The sequence below is a fragment of the Xyrauchen texanus genome, chromosome 17 (genome assembly GCF_025860055.1).
Source record: "Xyrauchen texanus isolate HMW12.3.18 chromosome 17, RBS_HiC_50CHRs, whole genome shotgun sequence".
Classification (NCBI taxonomy): Eukaryota; Metazoa; Chordata; class Actinopteri; order Cypriniformes; family Catostomidae; genus Xyrauchen; species Xyrauchen texanus.
In genome coordinates this window covers 29,118,347-29,139,797 of record NC_068292.1, presented here as the reverse complement: position 1 = coordinate 29,139,797, position 21,451 = coordinate 29,118,347, and the positions used below count along the sequence as shown (strand labels likewise).

Below are 21,451 nucleotides of genomic sequence, written 5' to 3'. Positions count from 1 at the left end.
ATGTATTATTTAATTTTTATTCATTGTCATTTTCACATTAATGCAGAAAAACCGACATTACAAACATGGCAGTGATGGTAAAAGTAGCACTTACTGTATGATAAGGGGAAACCTGTTCAAAACACTTGAACCTCTGAGACATTGGTATGGTATCAATCAAGGCTACATGATTGAATGAATAAAGAATACATTTGCAGTTTGTCCTTGCATGGTAGCTGATGTATAAATATAACTGGATTGCTGACGCAATGTTAAACTGCCAGCAGGAGTTGAAGCCACTGGAAGTGTTTGTGACAATCATGTTTAATTTGCTCGTCACGGATAATATTCGATTTAATATGCGCCAATCGAAATGCCAGAGCATTCACTTGCCCTGGTGTTCAGCCTATCAGGACAGCACAACAATCACCAAATGAAGTGGCAAAACTGTCCACAAGTTGAAATGTAAGTAGGAAAAGCTGTAATATCTGCTTGTTTAGGGTGACAATATGTCCTTACCCCTGAAAGGGACTACAAAAATGTCAGACCAGGATTTCTAAATCGCCCTAAATGTCCGGGATTTGCTTGTTTTCATACTGAATTGCTCTCTGTCAGTTTAATTCATTGTCCTCCAGTCGACCCTGTATCAGTTTAATTTGAACCAGCTTTGCTTCACGTGTCTCCCTTAATCTCAGCACACGCTCTTATTCAAGTGACAGCGAGAACAAAGCACTTTTTGATGAAAACATAAAACTAGAAACTCTGAACAACTTCAGATAGTTCTCATAAAAAATCCTCCACATGCAACAATGACAGCTTTGCAGATCCTTGGCATTCTGGCTGTCAGTTTGTCCAGATACTCAGGTGACATTTCACCCCACGCTTCCTGTAGCACTTGCCATATGATGAGGTCTTGTCGGGCACTTCTCATGCACCTTACAGTCTAGCTGATCCCTCAAAAGCTCAATGGGGTTAAGATCCATAACACTCTTTTCCATTTATCTGTTGTCCAATATCTGTGCTTCTTTGCACACTAATTTTTTACCATTTCTGACCTAATATTGACCTTAAGACATGCCAGTCTATTGCATACTGTGGCAACTCAAAAACTTAACTTTTTTGTTCAACTTCATTTAACAAACCAAATAGCTTTCAGTTGTGTTTGATATGATGGCAAGTGATTTTCTAGAACCAAATTAGCAATTTAGCATGATTACTCAAGGATATGGTGTTGGAGTGATGGCTGCTGGAAATGGGACCTGTCAAGATTTGATTAAAAAAAACTGAACTTTTCTCAAATAGTGATGGTGCTGTTTTTACATCAGTAATGTTCTGACTATACTTTGTGATCAGTTGAATGCCACTTGCCACTTTTTTTTTTTTTTTTTGAAGTACCAATTTCCATCCAAAACAGCAAAATCTGTACATTATTCCAAACTTTTGGCCGCCAGTGTATATATAATTATTATCATTATAAAACTTACAATAAAAAAAAAAAAATACACTTTTGTTAAATACACAAACATGTTTAACAAAAGGGAACTGAATAAAGTTTAAAGTGCAAATACTAATGACAAAACAGCAGTTGACGCTTAACATGTCCATAATAGTTTTAGTTAACATCTAGGTTTTACATCAAGAGGTTAAGATGCCTATGAATATAAGGGAAGTTTTGTTTTTGTTTTTGTTTCATAGTTTTGCCTTCTCTAGTTCATTTAAAATGTCAAAAGTACAAATGTTGTCTCCTTATCAATATGATCAGAAAAATATAATAAGTATAAAATAATTATCAAAATGTTGTTTTAAATAGTTTTAGATGAAGGCTTTTGCATATCACAACGCGGGGCATGTTAACTGCCCACAATCTAATAACTGTTTAACAATCACTGGGACTCTTATTTTAAAGACTTGCTCTTAGTCCGGCATAAATTAAATCTTTTATTTTGAAAACTGTTTCTTCGTCCTTTCTTAGCCAGTCTCTTGTTGCTGGCTTCACTTGTCTCTGTGCGCTTGATAATTTTTACGCCTTCGAGGCTGGCGGTGAAATCCAGGTCATCTCCGCCGGATCACCAGCCGACACGGCTCAAGCTTCTGCTCTCCGCGGATACACAGTGCCATTTGCTGATTCCGTTTTTGAGAGGTAAGGAGTTGATACTCTCCTCATATCTGTGATTTTGTGCAGATGGCATCAGAAGGGTGCGTAATGCCAACCGTGCCAGTGGCCCCGCAGATAGAGAGCGCAGAGGCTTTTGATTGGGGCTGGAAAAGTTCTTGGGACCCTCTGACTTCATATCCAGCTCGACAACTAAAACCCAGTTATCGGGCCATTGCGCAGGTTCAAGTTTAGGATTGTTGAATGATCAATTTATACATTGGGATATATCAGATCGTTTAACAGAATGAATATTATGGATCAGTGTTCGTGCGTTAACGGAGACTGCAGCCGGTTGTTTTAACGGGAGTCAGAAGAATGTAACCCAGTTCTTCATCTAGACATAATCGGGCTCATTTTGGGACAGAGCGCTAGCTGTCTTTATTCTGCCATAATCAGCAATTTTCAAATCCTGTGATGAACGACATAAGTTTATTAATAATTTATAACGATCATATTTAGTTTTATTAATATTTATATAATGCTGTATTTATTGCTTTTTTATAATATACGATGAAGATTAATTTATTATCATTTTAAATAGTGTAACATGTTTTTATAATGATTAGGCTACTTATTATCTTAAGCTATATAATTGTTTATGATAGAATTATTATAATTAATATTTATTAATAAAATTAAGTTTTTAATAAATATTTGTCATTACTAAAAGTCTTATTTCGTATATGCCTATTATTCATAAAAGCCTATTTTTGTTCTTACATTTTTTTATTTTAGGATTCTCTATTAAATGTAGGGAATTTTTTAGTGCCTTAGTTTAGAACTGTTGAATTTACGGCTCACACAGTTCTTTTTAAGTCCAGATGTCCAGTGTTTTATCATCATATTTGTTTATGAATTTGCAGCTTTGAAATTCAATATTTCGCTTTAGCTGTCCGGAAAGACAGAACATTTTCTTAAAGTTCAGAAGAATAAGATATGGATGTTAGATGTTGTTTTTGTTCATTTGCAAACTCTTACTCTGCCTCACTGTGAGACTTCTTGATAATTCATGTTATTCAGGCTTTATTAATTGGTTGTTGAAATGTTATACTTGTGAGACTGAGAAGGGGACTGCACTGCATGTGTGTTTGTGCCCTCCTGTCTGTGCCCTGTGTGTCAGCTGACCCTGTCCAGACTTGTTTGGCCCGGTTTTAGACTTGCTCTCTTGTCCTTTCCTGTGCGCTGCAGGTTCTGGCCCAGTTGAGAGACACAGACTTGATTGTATCACGTGCTGCCAGATAGAGGGCTTTTTTGTTCATTTTTAGTTCAACCAAAAATGAAAGTATTTGATTATTTACTCACCCTCATGTCATTCCAAACCAATATGACTATTTTTCTTCTGTGGAACACAAAAGTTAAATTTTTAAGAATATCCTGGCCACTCTTTTACACATAATGAAAGTTAATGAGGACTGGGGCTGTCAAGCCTCAAAATGACTTGATCATTTTGATGATCATAAAAGTAGTCTATGACTTGTGTGCAATAACCCAAGTTTTTTTAAGCCATACAATTGTCTTGTGTGAGGAACAGGAATTATTTAAAGGAACAGTTCACAAAACTGATTTACAATCATTAAAAAAAATTACAATTATCTAATCATTTACGCCATCCCAGATGGGTGTGATTTTCTTTCTTCTGCAGAATACAAAGATTTTTTGAAAAATATTTCATCTCTAAAGGTCCTCAAAATGCTAGTGAATGATGGCCAGAACTTTGAAACTTAAAAAAGCATATAAAAGTGGCATAAAAGTAATCCATATAGCTCCAGTGGTTAAATCCATGTTTTCAGAAGCGATATAATAGGCGTAGAGAAACGGATCAATATTTAAGTCCTTTTTTACTATAAATCTCCTCTTTCACTTTCACTTTCAGTGCCAAGTTCTTTTGTTTTGTTATTTGCATTCACGATTTGCATTCTTCGTGCATATCGCCACCTACTGGTGGGCTGGTCAAAGGCGGAGATTTATAGTTAAAAAGGACTTAAATATTTATCTATTTCTCACCCAGATCATGTCACTGCTGAAGACATGGAGAGTCTTATGGATTACATTTATGATACCTTTATGTGCTTTTTGGATCATCAAAGTTCTGGCCATCATTCACTTGTATTGAATGGACCTACAAAGCTATGATATTTTTAAATAAATCTGTTTTTGAGTGGAATTTAATGCTCTGGTGCTATGGACCACTTTCATGACACTTTTATAGTGCTTTTTTGGAAGTTCTCATTTACTTTAATTATGGAAAAGAGCAGCCTGGAAATCCTTCTGGAATTCACCTATTGTAGTGTATGAAAGATTGAAAATGATTTAGGTTTGGATTTGGAACCAAATGAGCATTAGTAAATAATCACAGATTTAAATTTTTGGGCGAACTATCCCTTTTAAGCCATCACTTATTTAACTTTTCTCTTGCATTCACTCATTGACTCTTTCTTGCTGTCTGTCCATAACTATGTCATGCTTATCTTGAAGTGTTGCCTCATGTCCATTCTGTGTATATATATATATATATATATATATATGAATGTGAGCTGTTCCTCTGTTACACCTGAATGACGTTTATTGACACACAGAAGGACACTTTCCACTCCTGAAAGATGAGCTTGTGTCCCAGCTGTGATGTCATCTGCTCTAGGCAGACAGTGAGGTGTGTCAGAGTGTCGTCTGATGGATCTGTGGTGGCATCGGGCCAAGTGTAACAGTGAGTCGTGGAGGCGCGTGGAGCTCAAGGGCTGAAGAATGATAAATCGGTCCAAATAGTGCAAGAAGCTTAACAGGACTTGCGGTGTGTCAGCAGACTTGTCTGTCCGTCTGCACAAAACACTCTCTGTCTAAGGACAATCTGAATAACCCACTGGACTCACTGAGTGACCATCACATGTTTGGGTTGTTCATTCAGTTCTGAAGATTTAAAAACCCTTTTTTTTATACACATTTATTTAACAACACATTTATATGCAACCTGGATCTGATCTAAGACTGCATCTAACAATTAGTCTGACTAACTAAAGATGCCAGAGAAAGCATGTTGCATAAAACAAGCTCACAGCTGTCTTTAATAAGACAAGTCTAATTTGCATTAGGAAAAGTAAGACACTTGTTAGAAGAATACAATGCATCAAAATCAATTCTAATGAACAAATTCAGATTTTAACTCAAATAATAAAAAAAACGTTTTTTTACATCATGGATGTCAGTCTTCTATAAAGTCTCAACTCAAGCCCCTTTTAACTCAGCCCCTGTTAGCTTAATCAAAGTAAAGTTATGATATGCCCAGGTATGAAGATTAAACCACACAAGGATGAGATGTAGATAAATAAATATACAGTCTGCATGTGGTGTGCGCTTCTAAAAAAATGTGTGAATCTGGCCGTTCATTCACTGATACCTCATCAAAATCATCACACATGCTATGTGGGTGGAATAGATGACAAACAGCAGATCACTCTGCAAAGCGCGCAGCACATGCAGACTACTGGGGGCACCGTGGATACCTGTTGTTGAGGTGTTGGATGAGAGAAGACATATCTTGCCGTCTGTGCTTCTAAAGCAAAGTGTGGCAATACTTCTAATATTCTGATCCCTATTGAATTAAATTTTTTATTCTGTTCTTATTGGACTCATGCTAATCAATCGACGAGGATCTGCTTTAATGGTGGAAAAAATGTGGAGCGAACTCAGAAGATGATCATACCAGTACAGTATGTGTATATAAGCATGAAATCTCTTAACACAGACAGAGATTTTATAAAAAGCTAACTTTCACCACATTTTCTGAATAAAAACATGTGCAATGATAATAATGTGATAGACTTTATGTATATCAGAGTTTATGAATGTGCATTCCCCTCAAGCAGTCAATATTGGTTTCTATGTAATTTACTTTTTGTTCAGAAATGTCCTCATTTTTATTGACACATGTAGTTCATTTAAAACATCTCCAAAAGAAAAGCATAGTTCTTTGAAGTTCTTATTTTAAAATTGTTCTTCGTAACGTTTGTGTACAAAACAAAATATAATATAAGTTTCACATGCGTTTTAATTTAGCTAGTTGTGTTTATATCGGATCTCGTTTTTTGTTTAAATATGTTGTAGTGGTAAAGCAAAGTACATTGAGCGCTATCCTGTTGGTGTGTGATTGATTTGAGGCTGAGAGCTGGGACAGCAGCCCACTCCAGACCGGAACACTCACTGCTTGTGGGAAGAAAGCTTCCTGTCTAGCTGAGAGCCGTCTGTCTGACGTGGAGTCATCGTACGCCAAGCTTCCTGTCTTGCTGCGAACCACATCATCTGGCCTCTGGCACTGAAACGTCAGGTGGCATAAGGGCTTTGGTTAGGAGCCGCACACATGCTGAACTGGGATCAGCTGTCCTTCTCCAAACCCTGCGGTCTGTCATTATCTGAGACACTGCAGAACAGGGCTCAGATCATTGTAAGATGGAATGCTTCAGCGCAGACCCCCAAGAGGATCTTAAAATTACTTGCACCCCCTCACAGCATACTTAGACAGGAGAAGAGACAACACAGCCAAAAAGAGAGGCTTGGAGGCAGTGAACACAGCCAGACACTTATGGAAAAGGTCAAACCACCTATGAGTCCTCTGCTCACTCTCCTTCATTATGAAACAAGCACCGATACACACTGCTTATTCTGCATAAATCAGTGCAGTAGACATCTATTTTTTAGGAGCATGTGGACAGTGAGTTTATACCCTGTTTTGATGGTACTACAGTTTGGGCTCAGATTGGAATGGATGGTCTCTCTCAGTCCTGAGGCTGATCCCTGCGGATAATCTCAGAACAGAGGCATATGGCAGAGATGGTCTGATAGGGCTGGGGTCCCTGCTTGGCCTACTGTGGTGGGAGACAGATGGAGACATGCCGGGACAGGAGGGGAAATGTTGTCCTGGGATGTCAGAGATGGAGACATTCACTAGCATTCAGTTTGTGCAGTCATTGCAGAGTTATGCTTTCAGGACTGGCAGTACCACACAATAATCTGTTTTTTATATATATATATATATTATTTTTGGACTCTTAATCATCCAACAGCTGACTAGCCATTTAGTTCTTCTTTGTTTTTTTATTTTAATGTCTTTTTTTTTTAGTTTTAATATTTCTTTGCTGTAGTTTAGTTTATAGACAGTTTACACGATAAAACTCTCTTGGAGAAGTTGCATCTTTAAATTCATCCCCTTTAAAGTGATAGAAATGATCTCATCAATTACTCATCTTCATGTTGCAGTTTGACTTACTTTCTCTCATGGAACTTAAAATGAGATGTTAGGCACTATGCTAAACTTATTCACCCTTCAGATTCATTGCATCGTTTCTCCACACAATGAAAGTGAATGGTGACTGACAGTGGTGGGAGAAAAAAAAATCTGTTCTCCAATGCATTATCCAAAAATTCAGATTTAAACTGCTGCAGTGCAGTGGAACTTAAGTGCATGCTAGATACAGAGTGATATGTTAGAAGAAAATGTCCAGAAATTCATATACTAATACCAAGCATGCATTACAGGACTGATGAAAGACTAGATGTATCAACCACACAAACTAAGATCCTGAATATCATTCACAAACTCTAGCATATAGCAACGGGAGAGTTTATTTGTAATCGCACATCAACAAACAACATGAAAGATGTGCTCGTGCCACCTGTTATTGGACTTGTACAAAAAGGAAAAAAAAAGCTGAAAATGATGACACAGAGGATTGTGAGACGTTGGTGATGCTTTTATGTTCTAGTTATTTTTTGCGCTTTCTATTTCTATGCCTGTTGCTCATTGCTGGTCTCTCGCTTTTCTAAACAGTGTGCATGCGCAACAGCGCTATTTGTGTCGCAAAACTGTCACCTGTGGTATGGAAAGTAGAAGCAGACATCTACATTCTCACAGAAGAAAACACCTCATTTAGCCATCCTGGACCAGCAACCGATAGTTATGGGGCTGGGGTTCGATTCATTTTTATTAATTTAATGCTATTTAATATGGAGTGTGTGTATTGATTCCAAAAATTGGAGGACAAATGCATTGAGAATGGTTTTGAAATCAAATCATTATCCTTTGAATCATAGTTGAATTGTGAGGCCAGTGAAGTTTCACACTAGTGACTGAGGCGGTCTACTACAGTCTAACATCTCCTTTTATGTTCCACGGATGAAAGTCAAATGGGTTTTGAACAACATGATGAACTATCTCTTTATTAAACACTGCTGCTACAACTAAGTACATAAGATGGATGTGTTTGGCCATCGTATCACGCATATTTGTTTTTACATTTTAGCATCCTGCCACTAGGGCTGGGCGATATATCGGTATATCGAATGTAAAGTTGACCAATATCGTGAATATCACGATGATTTTAATGTGCTTTCATTTGGCCATTTAAGTTTCATAAAGTGCGCACCAGTAAACTAATTTATCAATCCTTCAGAGCTGTGCAATTAATGAAAATACATCAAAATGGCAAGTTGGTAATATGTGATTGTTAATCCACTAAAGGCTGCGATTTAAAGGCAGATAAACACAGTCTGTGTGTGATTCAGAACAAACTGGTGAAGCGCTGATCTGTGTGCATGGCGGCGCTCTTAGATCAGTTCTCGACATTAGTAATGTATACAAGTTCTAAATTCTATAAATGCGGCACAGAATAACAGAAAAGCAGGACACTGCAGCATTTCAGGAAATACGGGACATTGTAAACTGTCAAATACACATTGCCTTTTCTGTGTCACAATAAAATCTCCTTGTGAAGTTGAAGTGAATACTGCAGCACTTTCAGTGTCAAAATAAAAGCCCCCCGGTGGAGGTGAAGTAAAAAGGACAGAAATATATTACTTTTGTATAATGCAAATCTAATGATCTGAATAAAAATGATAATTCAGCATTATGTTATAATAATAAACCTGATGTGTCCCAGTAATAATTTTGTATTATGCAATGATCAACTGGGGTTTCAAAAATAAGTCAGAGATTGAAGTAGTTTTGCACACCTTATTCTTTCACAAAAATGTATTAGTAAAAACATATGAAGGTAAATAATGCTTTTTATTAAGCTACTATGGATCACTGTATATGAAATATAAATATAATTAAAATAAATAGAATAGAAATAGAAATCTATGTAATGTCTTTAAAATATTGAATCTACAATGACTGTTTGGATGAAATTATGGTTCCCCTGAAATAAACAACACATTTGAGCCATTTCAGAGCACATACATAATAATTGAGATATAAATCAAATATCGTCAATAGGCTGAAAAATATTGAGATATAATTTAAGAATTATTGCCCAGCCTTACCTGCCACGAGCGTTGCGTTTTAAGATGCCGTGTGAAGTTATGACCAGCCCAACTTTTAAAAGTGTGTTTTGAGACCCCTGTATTCTGTTCCATTCAGCTGAGCTGCTGACTAGCTGTTTTTTGAATGCAGTAATGCATCTTTTGTAAATGCAACCTAAAAAAATGTGTCCAATCGTAGTCAAGCAACCAACTGACATGATCTGTACAGTAGGTATTAATCCAGCTACCATAAATTGCATCAACCCTTTGTGTGTATTTTTTAACCTTGTTGAGATTTACCCAGTGAGAAACTCAACCAGTCATTGATGCTATAGTGTAGGTATGAGTCCTCTAATGACTCTCCCTAGTGCTTCAAAGCTGATCTCTGTTCTGATACAGGACACTGCAGCACTCTGCACCAAGCACTCTCCCACTCTCCCCTTCCCGGTTATTTGCTGTCTCTTTAATTCTCTCTCTCTTATTCTGCAGCTTGACTTTGACATCAGCTCCTCTAGAGGACATTGCAAACACAAACTTTTAGGACTAATTATTTACAGCATCTTTACTTGGCCCCTCACCAGCCTGGAAGAAGGTGACCCATCATTTGAACCAAGCAAAATCAGACAAGGCTGTTGTCAGTGTGTGTGAGGGTTTATTTAGCCTCTTATCTACCTCAATTTTAATCAATCAATAATTAGTGGTGCTTGCTTAAGGCTAGCAGCACAACTCATACTTGGGGATTTGAACAAACCCATCACACTACTTATTAAAATTTAACTCGTTCCACAATGTTTGTAATACAGATATGAATGACAACTGAAGTCATGTGGAGGATTAAACTGACAAATTCATCCAGTAGACTTACAATAAGGAGGGATTGAGCCTTACCTGTGGACCAGTGAAATCATAAAAGAGAGGAAGCACAGATGCCGTACTCACATCTTTTTAATATTTTAATATTATATAAAATATAAATATTATTTGTATTTATTTAATTACATAAAAATTTGTATTTACAACATGTACAAATGCCAATGGCAAAATGAAGATTTGTTATCACTGAATGAATTAACTTTAGCAACCAACTTCTGTACCACCAATCACTCTGCTCCAACTGAATGACAGCCATTGTGTTTTAATTTTAAATGCTGTCACTCACATACATCATCATTTCAATGTTTGTTACGTGGTTCAGCCCTGTGAGAGTTCGACCAATCATCATATAGAGAAGCCAGGTTTCCAGGTGGGATAAAAATACATTGATTGAAAGCCCACTTTATAATCAGCAATAATATAATTTCCCTTATGCAAATAGCGCTTATGAAGCTCCAAGAGCTTCACGGCATGCTAATATTTTAATGCAAAACCTTGATTTCTTGATTTAATAAAAAATGCAATAGAAATAGTGTCAAAATGTACATTTTAATTTATAAAAAAAAAATCAACTAGCCCTTTAGGGACCAGAATGTTTAATTCATATAATATTTGCTCACGTCTTGAACTGTGTGTCGCGCAATTGTGTGCATATGTTCAACTGTTGAACAGTTCCAGCTTCAGCCACTTGGGCACAGTTCAGAAATTCGTAAGGGAGAGACAATACATCCTTGCAAAAAAAATCAGATCACAAAACTTCCTGTGACATCAATCTGCTTTTTACCTTTACTTTAGCAACTGTAAAGCAACAGTCAATATAACACCCAAAACACCTTATAAACGCATAGCAATGTTCTGGCAACCATCTGGCAACACCCTAGCAACGTTTACACAGACAAACATGGCTAAAAATAAAATAAATGTTTACTTCACTGTCTGATCAGTCAGATTTTTGTGCAAACATCTTTCAAATCATAAAAGTATGGGGACTGCAGTTTAAACCAAGATATGTATTACTTACTGCCTTACAAAACCATGCTTTTACTTATTAAAAGTTGAAATCCTCTTCCTACAAATTCTCCAGCTATCAAAAATCATGTCACATGTAAGAGCCCTGAAGAACAAGTGTCTATGAGCTCATGCTAGACTTGACCTGTCTGACCTCTCTGGTGAGCACCGCTGAAGAATGCAGTGGAGCAGCAAAGGCCTGACTGTCTAGACGCTGTGGGTGGAGTCTCGGAGGGCTGTTGATTGATTGGCTGAGAGGAAAGATCCTAAAACTGATAAGACGTGTGCTTCAAAGACTTATGCTTGTTTGCAGACTGTGTTTGAGTTGTGAGTCTGGTAATGTGTGTCTTTCTTGTGCTTTCAGTTCTTGGAAGACAGATTGATTTCAGCCTTTTTTCTACATTTCATTTTCAAATATTATTGATTGTACTTAAATTTGCCCTCTACCTTCATGTATTGTCTCAACTTTGTGATATAAATAACATATGGAGTTGCCAATATAAGGCCTGATCTGATGAATAAATCAATTTATGTTTACAGATTTAGTGCATTATATTAAAGGGTAATCGGTTTTCTTTTTTGGTGCAGAAAGCAAGTAATCTCATTTGCTGTTGCTAGGGCAGCCGAAATCTTGAACATATTTGAATACTTCCCAAATTTTGTCCTCTTGGCCATTCAGTATTGAATGTTAAGCTAAATAAACTGTTCTCTTAAGACATGTGAGGTAAATGACATGCAGTAAGAAGTGGGATTAGGTGCTGTCACTAGGGGCAACCAAGACCCAAAAATGGGTATAATGATTATTAAAGAGTAAAAGAGATTGTTTATAGAAAGAGAGAGCTGCAGAAGGAATGCAGATACTGCAGTTTTGGTGGGGTGGAGAGACTAACAACACCCAAACTGACACTGTGCAGACAGACACGCTGTCATAAATTAATTCTGTTTTATCTATTCTAAACTAACCAGTGTCTGTGTAGAAGTATTGAGGCCAGCGTGTGGCTTACAGTTAGGGTTCAGCACTAAAAACCGGTAACCGGAAACAGACTTTCCCAGACAGCTAAGTTGACATTTGCTAACCTGCAGATCCTGGTTGTCAGGTCACTGTAGGTCCCGTGCAGGAAAAGTGTTAATCTGGCTGATTACCAGCAGACATGAGTGCCCTGAAGGCATGTGAGATGAGAAATATTTTCACTTTCCTGTTCATTAAGGTGGATGAGTTACATATTTGCCTTTTTGGCTGGTCCATCTGAACTTGATGGAACTGCCAGAATTGGATGGCAAAATGAATTGAAGAGGATAATGACTGTTTTGACACTCTTCTTGAGCTCAATCATTTTAAGTGTCGTTTTTAAAGCTGGTCAGATGTCTTAAAGGAATAGTTTCCCCAAAAATGAATAATTCAGATAATTTACTCACCCTTATATTGTTCCATAACAGTATGGTTGTAAATTTTAAAAGTGAAATTTCAAATGCAAATTTGTTGTCAAATTTGTGCAAAATGTGGTTTGTATCACTGCAATCTCAGGTGTCAGATGTTTCCTTGTATCTTATGATTCTTATAACTATTAGAAAATTAGAGGTAGTGAAAACTATTTTGCTTTCTCAAAGCACACTTTGAGCTGTTGAATTAATTGAATTCATGGAGGATTAATATGGGAGCATAAAACCTCCTGTACATTGTTGACCTGAGGATATCTGTACATTCTAATATGCACTGACACCATCAGATGTAGTCAACCCTAGCACCCAGCCTAGAGACATGGCATTTAGCGCAATCTCACATATGGTAGGCTCACTAGGCTGCTATAAAGCTTCATCGTGATTTAACCAGGCACAGAGAGAGAAAAAGTGTCAGGACCCATGCTGATATCACATCACACATCCAGTAGACAGACCGAGATAGAGAGAAAATTTTAGCAGGTTTATTACAGTCATTTCAGTTTGTTTCAGTGTGGCTGCTGTTCAATCTAGTCAAACTCAATGCTTCAAGAGACACACCCACAATTGTAGGAGTTTTCTGTCATTTGTGTGTTCGAATGTATTTCTGTGTCTGGTTGGTTTCTTGACTGCCTGTCTAGCTTTTCACAAGCGATGCGCTGATACCGCTGATGTATAATATAGAACTGGATTACTCATGATGTCATATTAGTGAAGCCACTGCACCGCCATATTGCTATGCCCAAACATTCCAATGTCCCTATCGACATAATAAGAAATCATCTCATTTCAGCGAGTAAACATTAGTCATTTAATCACCGATTTTATATCTGAAATCTGCATGTACATCCCTACAATGCAAATATCCTACACATGTAATTATTTATTTATTTAAAGTTGGAAATCTTTCCTGTTTCTTGAAAGTGAGTTATCTATCAAACAGTATACGCCTCTAACAAACTTAATCAGTGAACAGATCAAGTAAAATACAAACAGACATTTTCAGATTAATTATTGTAAACATCGAAGTGTTTGTTCTTTTACGTTCATCAAAAGTGCCTTGTTCACTCTTACAACGTGGTGCACATCGCCGGAATCCCATTGAAACAATCAAAGAAGTCCATCTAGTCCATGTTTACAAAGGACCAACAATTAAATATAGCACAGATGGGTGCAAAAACGGTCCAGTACGCATTCAAAACAACAGGAAACAGCATAGCTGAATGAAACAGAATGGAGGTCTCCTTTTTTATAGTAATAACTTTATATTGCGTCCTTTATATGCAGCGCAAGATGCATGAAAACAGTCAAATCTAGTCTTCTAGTGTAGAAAACATTTAAATACAGATGAAGGCAAATGAAGGTGTCCTGTGTAAATCCACCTAGATGAATCTCTCATGACAGGCCCATCTCTCCTCTTCACCTGTGTGACTGACTGTGAGCACCAGTGGGCGGAGCCAAAGGTGCAATGATGAAAAATATGTGTTGATGTCTTGCTGGGGCAGCAGAAGTATTTGATCCTTGTGACATCACAAGCTCCACAGATTCCAAATGGCCTGTTTCTAGAGCCTGTTTTAAATAAATGCTATTTTTCTATTAAGGAGGAAGTTTTCAGTTCTGAAACTTACAGTATGTTTTTATAGTACAATGACCAAAAGATCAAGGACAATTTTATTCCTCCTGTCTTTAACTGAATTTTGAATATCCTCCTGTTAGGCTCACATTCAGTTGGTAAGATTTCTTAATAATGTTTTTTTTATGTTCATAAAGCTGATGCGTTTCATTTCTGTGCCATTAGCGCCACCAAACAGAATTGCAAAAATAAACTTTGCTTTCTGAATAGGCCCCTATCTGCAGTTAGTAAAACAATATGAAAGTCCCGCCCCCAACTCACACCATTGGTTGAGTAACGTTGTAGGGACAGGGTCTAATTGAGTCTCTAAAAACAGCAATTTTCATAACTCCTTAGAAAGACAGTGCTTGGAGTTTTCAAGAAAATTAACCTACAGTATTATAAGCTTACTTATAGTTGTCTCTGCATATTAAGCTAGGAGAGAAGAAAGTATTTTGACACTGAAAAAGTTACATGCTTCAACTCACTGAATTCTAAATAATGAAGCTTGTCCCTTTTTTTCTGAAGCAGCCTGCGCTTTAGCTTTAGCAAACTCATATATACCCTGTTGTGTCAACTTCAAGGTACGTAATGAAATTAGTTAGTGTTGAAGTTTTAATGGTAGTTCAACCTTTTGAAAAGGTCAGTAATTGCAACTTTGCTGTCATTTTCACCAAATGTAAAGTAATTCCACACAATATACATTTTCTTTCAAACAGCATGAGTTGTATTGTCAGAACCTGACGTGTTTTTTTTCTTTCTTGTGCCCTATTTTGACAGGAAATAATTGGCCCTGATCAATGTAGAATAGCCCAGATAATTCCTTTTATCAGCCGGTACTGATGTTTGGCTTTTACATTGGAGCATCTCTGATTTCACTATTATAGGACTCAGAGAGCAGGGCCTGAAAGTGATTTGCAAAGTTTGTTTGGCTCAAGACAATCCAAAATATCTTCAGAAATGGCCAATATGCTTGTAATTACTGCTGGCATGAAAGATTGGTCGGATACAAGATATATATTTTTGGATTGTTTACTTTTTTGTGGTTGACCCCTATGATAATAAACCATCACAGCGTTGGGTGTGTCACAGTCTATCTTAGACTCTAAATGTAAATGTGTATGCAATTTATGGGGAAATGGCAAACCTAAGAACTTGAGTGTGTGTAAACTTTTTAGCTTTTGCAAAAATGTACATATTCCAGGACCAGAGTGGAACAGAGTTCCAATGTTCTGACAGATTTGGAGACAGTTCTGAATATGAGTTTTAGTTCTCGTTTCCAAACTCAAGTGATGACCCAATGAATTCCACTCTGCTCAGTGCATACTCAACATTGAACTTTGGCTCATCTCGACAGTTGGTTACATTTATCCCACAGCATGTTTTCATGTCTCCGATGTCATTTCTGACATCATTAACCTCTGTGTGGTTCTAACTGAAGACAGGGATCAGACATGCATCTGTTTTTCAGCATCATAAAGGATCTGATATAAAAAATGAATATAGATGTCCCACATCAAAGATTCGAAAGCAGAACACTGTGTCAGAGAGAAATCATATTTTACATAGTACAACATTTTTCTGATCTTTAATCACAGAAATGTGAAGAGTTTCTAAAACAACAATTCCTAAATTCCAGAGAGGTTTACTGGTCAAAGGCTAGACCAAAGAGGTAAACTTGTTTTTTTCCAGAAACAGGTCACAGGTGTCACACAAAATAGACTAGTTTTACATTTTAGTTCTTATTTATTTATTTTTAATTTTGATATTTTGTAGCAGTGGTGCAAATTAGCATGCTGACAGGATGCTGTTCTTTGCATGGTAAAACCCTGTTGGAAAAGGTGTGCCTTTAAATGAATTCCCTCAATAGCAATTCCACCACTGCTATACACATTCAGATGTCAGAAGTCATTGGCCATTGTGTCGTGGCTCACACAGTTTTATCACACAGTCTTATAAGCATCTTGCACCATGAGATTTGCATTTATAAGATGACGCGTCAAGTTGAAAAAAGTAATAAAAAAAAGACCCCTGTAATATGTTGCCCCCTATGAATTGAATCTCAGGTGAAGTCGAAAACCAGCCTACTTGTTCAGGGCTTTCAAAACTAGTTACACATTTCTAATCTAAAACAAACAAAGTTTTTTGTGAAGAACAGTGTCTATTCATAAAATAACTGGAAAGTAGGGCTGGGCGATACAGCTACAAAATGTATCATTGTATATAATTTTTCATATCATTCGTTTTCGTTAATTATTGATACTTTTTAATAACCTTTTTTAAACAAAAACCAGTAGAAAAAGGTTTGAATTTAACCGCTGTATTTGTAATTTACCCACTCTATTAATGCAAACACAAAATCATTTTAGTTTTAAAAGTCAAAAACAAAATAAAATTTAAACAAATATCTTCTTTCTTATATCTTGTATGAAGATTAAATACATAAGTGTTAAAGAAACTATTGAACTTAATAAATAAAATGTTACAAAAATCATTTGGAAGATTTCTCATAAGGCATTGTTGCTGAGTACCTCGCCATCGTAGGCACTTTGTGGGTTGTTTGTTGAGATGAGGTAGATGTAGGTTGTGGCGGACGACGTGCTGCATATTCCAAAGGGTGGAAGCAGTTAAAGTGATGAAATAATTAGTTGCTTGTGTTTCCGTACTTGGGACGGGATGTTTTTTTTTCTTTTCTTTTTTCTTTTCTTTCAAAGCTTATACACAACGGTGTTCTGATGTTGGTCACATGTAAAGAACATTTTTATATCGTTATCAATATATGTGTACCGTCGATAAATACCGCTACCGTTTTATCGCCCAGCCCTACTTGAAAGTTTTGGTTAAACAGAGCCAAAGGCCTGCATGCAGTCCACATGCATCCCTCCCACTCTATAGGAAAATGTAGATACATGGTTGGTTTCCCCCAAAGTTCAGCCTTTTACAATCCCTACTCTGAGAGTAGAACCTTGTAGAAAGAGACACACTGGGGAACAAAGAGATAACAATGAAGAAAAGTAAATCTAAACATCTGGCAGATGTTCATCTGTCTTATCTGTGTCCGCTGTAGTAGTGGTGTCCTGAAACGACCTTGCTTGACTGCATGCATCTTGGTCTTTGTTTGATCTGGACAACGTTTTGTTTTGTGTGTGTGAAATATGATTTATTATGTGATGATCTGTGCGCTCACTGAAAGGCTTGACAGGGGTCAGACAAGGTGAAGGCTTGCCGTGTATCTAAGTAAAACAGCCCATGTGTAGTCGGCAGTCTGGGCTCAGCGTGACGTCCGCTGGGATGTCAGAGAGCTTTAAAGGTTGACTGAGGACATGTTCTTCTTTGTCTGTTGCTCTAGTCTTTTTCAAGCCAAATTGGAGTGTTTTTTCTAAGAAGTTCAATCAATGATATTAAGAAACATTAGCTGTGACTTGTGATAACTCGGTGTCCAGTAAAGGCTTGTGGCGTGTTATGTAACGGTCATTAACTGCTGACACTCCCGCTGAGGGTTGTAGATACTAATGTGCATCTCTTCACAGAAACTTGTTGTTTTGTTGTTGCTAAAGAACAACAGAATGAACATAAAATATTGATGTGTCGGCCTCCCACTGCTGCTAATTTTTGATTAATCCAAACACCCAGACAGTCTGTCAGGCTTAATATTCCAATGAATAAAGATCAACCCTTACACAAATATACTGTAATAACTGTAGTTTTTATGCCCTTAATAAATTACTGTGGCAGTACCATGCATGGTATGGTATGCCATTAGTAGCTGGGTTGCACTTTATTTTACAGTATGTATCTTTCAATAAATTTACATTGTACTTATCCAAGAGTAATATTAGGTAAATACATGTACTTAATAAGCTTAGGGTTGGGGTTAGTGCCTAGTAATTACTGTAGTTGTTTTAATTATATAGTATGTAAATGTAGAACAATACTTTAAAATAAAGTGCTGCCAGTTGCTGGGTTTCCATCCATGTCTTTTCATGTTTTTTTTTTATGTATTACCAGGCCCAGACAATATCTGGATGCATACAATTCCGTAGATTTCTGCAGAATTGCAACCTCTGTGGTTCACAAAAGTTCTACACATCTCCTACCACATCAGGGTTTTTCCTGCATAGAGAACTTCTAGGTGTGAAATTCTACAAAACTGTGGTGTGTGTCTTCATGGAAAACTCTAACAAGTGTTGCACTTGGTGGATTGTCATTTGTAACTTCAAATCTCAGCGATAATAATAAAAAAAATTCCATTGTCGAATAGTCGCTTGATGTCATTTAACGTAACATGAGATCATATAAAACTACAATTATGACACGTGAGTTGAGAGGCGCAAATTAGCTTGAGTGTCTGATAGAAACATAGATCACAGATTGCCGATATGTCTTTATTTCATCCTTAAAGTTCATATGATACGGGAGCATGACATTTAAATAAGTATGTGGCAGCGGGGGCATGGTCAAGCGCCCGCCCGGGAGAGGAAAGCGGTAAGGGCGCTTACACCTGAGCTAAATTATGCCTAACACCTGTCTCTAATTCCAGTGAGCACGAGGAGAGCGGCATAAAAAGCAGACACAGAGCCTCCAGAAGGGGACGACCGAACAAGCCAACCCAGTGCGCTTGTGTTGTTGTGTGCTATATTTTCTGTGAACTATTGTGAGACAGACGGCAATTAAAGCCTTACCTTTTGTTGAAGCCTCGTTTCCTGTCCTCCTTCCGGTGCCGAAACCCGGGATAAAAAAAAAAATTCCAAGCATGGTGAAAGGTCGCCCCATGGAGTCCTCCCAGCTGGCGGAGGTCCTCCAGTCCCTCGCGACGCTACACCAAAGCCACCAGCAATCCCTGCTTGAGCTCCGGCAGGACCAAGATCTGTGTTTTTTTTAAATCATGCGGGCTCAGGCAGAGGACTGGCACGCCATCCGGAGCCTCCTCAGCCAGGAGACCGCGTCGGCCACAACCGCGACCCCGGACACCCGCGCTACGCTACCCCCGCCCACGTTACAGAAGATGGGGCAGCAGATGATCCTGAGGCCTTCCTCGATTTGTTCGAGCGCACGGCAGAAATCTGGGGCTGGCCGCTCGAACAGTGGGCAGCCCGCCTAATTCCCCTCCTGTCCGGGGAAGCTCAACTTGTGGCACAACACAAGCACACTGGGTTGGCTTGTTCGGTCGTCCCCTTCTGGAGGCTCTGTGTCTGCTTTTTATGCCGCTCTCCTCGTGCTCACTGGAATTAGAGACAGGTGTTACCTTACCGCTTTCCTCTCCCGGACTGGCGCTTGACCACGCCCCCACTGCCACAAAGCACAAACTCCAAAACTGTCATTCTCTGCGCTTCAACCAGTCGCAGAAGTGACCCAATCTGAGTGGGAGTCGAGACTGGGAGCGATTTAAAGGTCTGATGTGCACTCTATCACTCGTCTCTCAACCCTGCTGTCTGCAGCTCGCAACAAGTTGCATCATTGATGAGATAATCATGATAAGATCAATCTTATGTGGCACTAAAATGACAACAACAATAAAATGTGTCTGTGTGTGTGTGTGTGCAAAATAAGTTTTTGATAGACTAGACTGACATATGCTTATCAATAATAATCTTATGGCTGAAAATGTCAACCATTTTCATTGACTAAATCTACATTAAAATGCCCAGACTTTGTCAACTAAAACTTGAGAAAAAAAAAAATAGGATAAGGTTGACTAAATATGATAAAAACTGAAAAGGACATATGACACAGGACTAAGACTAAATTAAAAAACAGCTGACAAAACTAACACTAGTATTCAGTTGCCAGGTCATTAGGATTGTATTAATGCAAAGCCAAAGTTTACGTGTTTTTAACATCAATTTTTTGATCATTTTGAGCCAGGTAAAACCCTGCACTTGTATGTTTGATAATTAAATATTATTTGCAAATGTGTGTATTTTTTAGCTACCAATATTAGTATACTACAGTCATCTCCATTTAACACATTTGGCCAGGTTTAAATCCTTTCCACAGAATTCTGCAGATTTTCCCTCAAAATCAGCGCAGAATATGCTAAACAAATTCCAATGATATTCTACTATCTGGGCCTGGATTTCACATAAAAACTGCTGGATGAAAACACCAAGATGCAAAAAATTATTTCAAAATGCGCATAAACAATTTAAACATTCCCTTGAGTTTAAGTCATATGCATGAATCATGATGAAAACACATTTACCAAATACATTCCTAGATGCACATAAAGATGCATCAGGGACTAAAAATGAATGTTTTTCATTTCGGTTTGTTCTGAGCAATAACTGTATTTTTTCAGTCCAGTTCAGAAGTTCTGCAGTCTCCTTTCCAAAAGGTTACCGGTTAGAACAAAATGAAAGAGCGGTTAATAACATTCTTTTTAAAATGACAGGACTCTTTGCTAAGGGGTGGGTGAAATACCTATTACAGTGTTGCCAGATCTCGCAAGAGAAACAAGTGACCTGGTCTGAAATACAAGCCCAAAATGAGCAATTATTTTTTCCCTGTGTGGTGGATTTATCGGCATAGAAATCACAAGTAGTTAATTAACAGTTATGTATAATTTTATTTACAGATCTGCTTCTCAGTCAAAACCCAGCAGCATCAAATCTGTATTAATGCATCAAATCTAACAATAATTCAGCGAAGACTTGGAAACAAATGAGAAATTTAATTTTTACCTCTAATAATGTTTTCCTTGGATCTTGATTAGTTGTGCATGTATATGTAGTAATTATAGTTGTTAAAACAAGTAACAAGTAATGTAGTAATTATAGTTGTTCACAGAATACAACATACACAACGGGCAATTAGGCAAAGAAATGTGTGATGCAACAGTTTCATTTTTTCAAGCAACATGAAGTTGTGTACTTCCAAAAATTTACTTTGATAAACCCTTTGGCCTTTAGTTTGTTTTTTTAATTATCGGAGAAAGAGTAACCAGTTATAACCAGATATCAGCATTTAAAAATTATGTTTTCACGGCAGAACAATTGAAACTCACTTTTTTCTGGTTCTCGGTTATGTTCTACTAAACATTTTGTTTGTTTTCGGTTTTCGTTTTCACTTTCAACTGAATTATTCTCTCATAATTAGAC

The 21,451-nt window shown here is 37.5% G+C and overlaps 1 protein-coding gene across 1 annotated transcript in view; it reads left to right on the top strand.

The window, feature by feature from the left end:
- Positions 1 to 1,988: 1,988 nt before the first annotated feature.
- Positions 1,989 to 21,451, top strand: part of ldlrad4b (low density lipoprotein receptor class A domain containing 4b) — a 75,257-nt gene continuing 55,794 nt past the window's right edge. The window contains exon 1 of the mRNA XM_052147753.1: positions 1,989 to 2,119. The gene's annotated coding sequence lies outside the window, so the exon portion shown is untranslated. The remainder of the gene's footprint in view (positions 2,120 to 21,451) is intronic.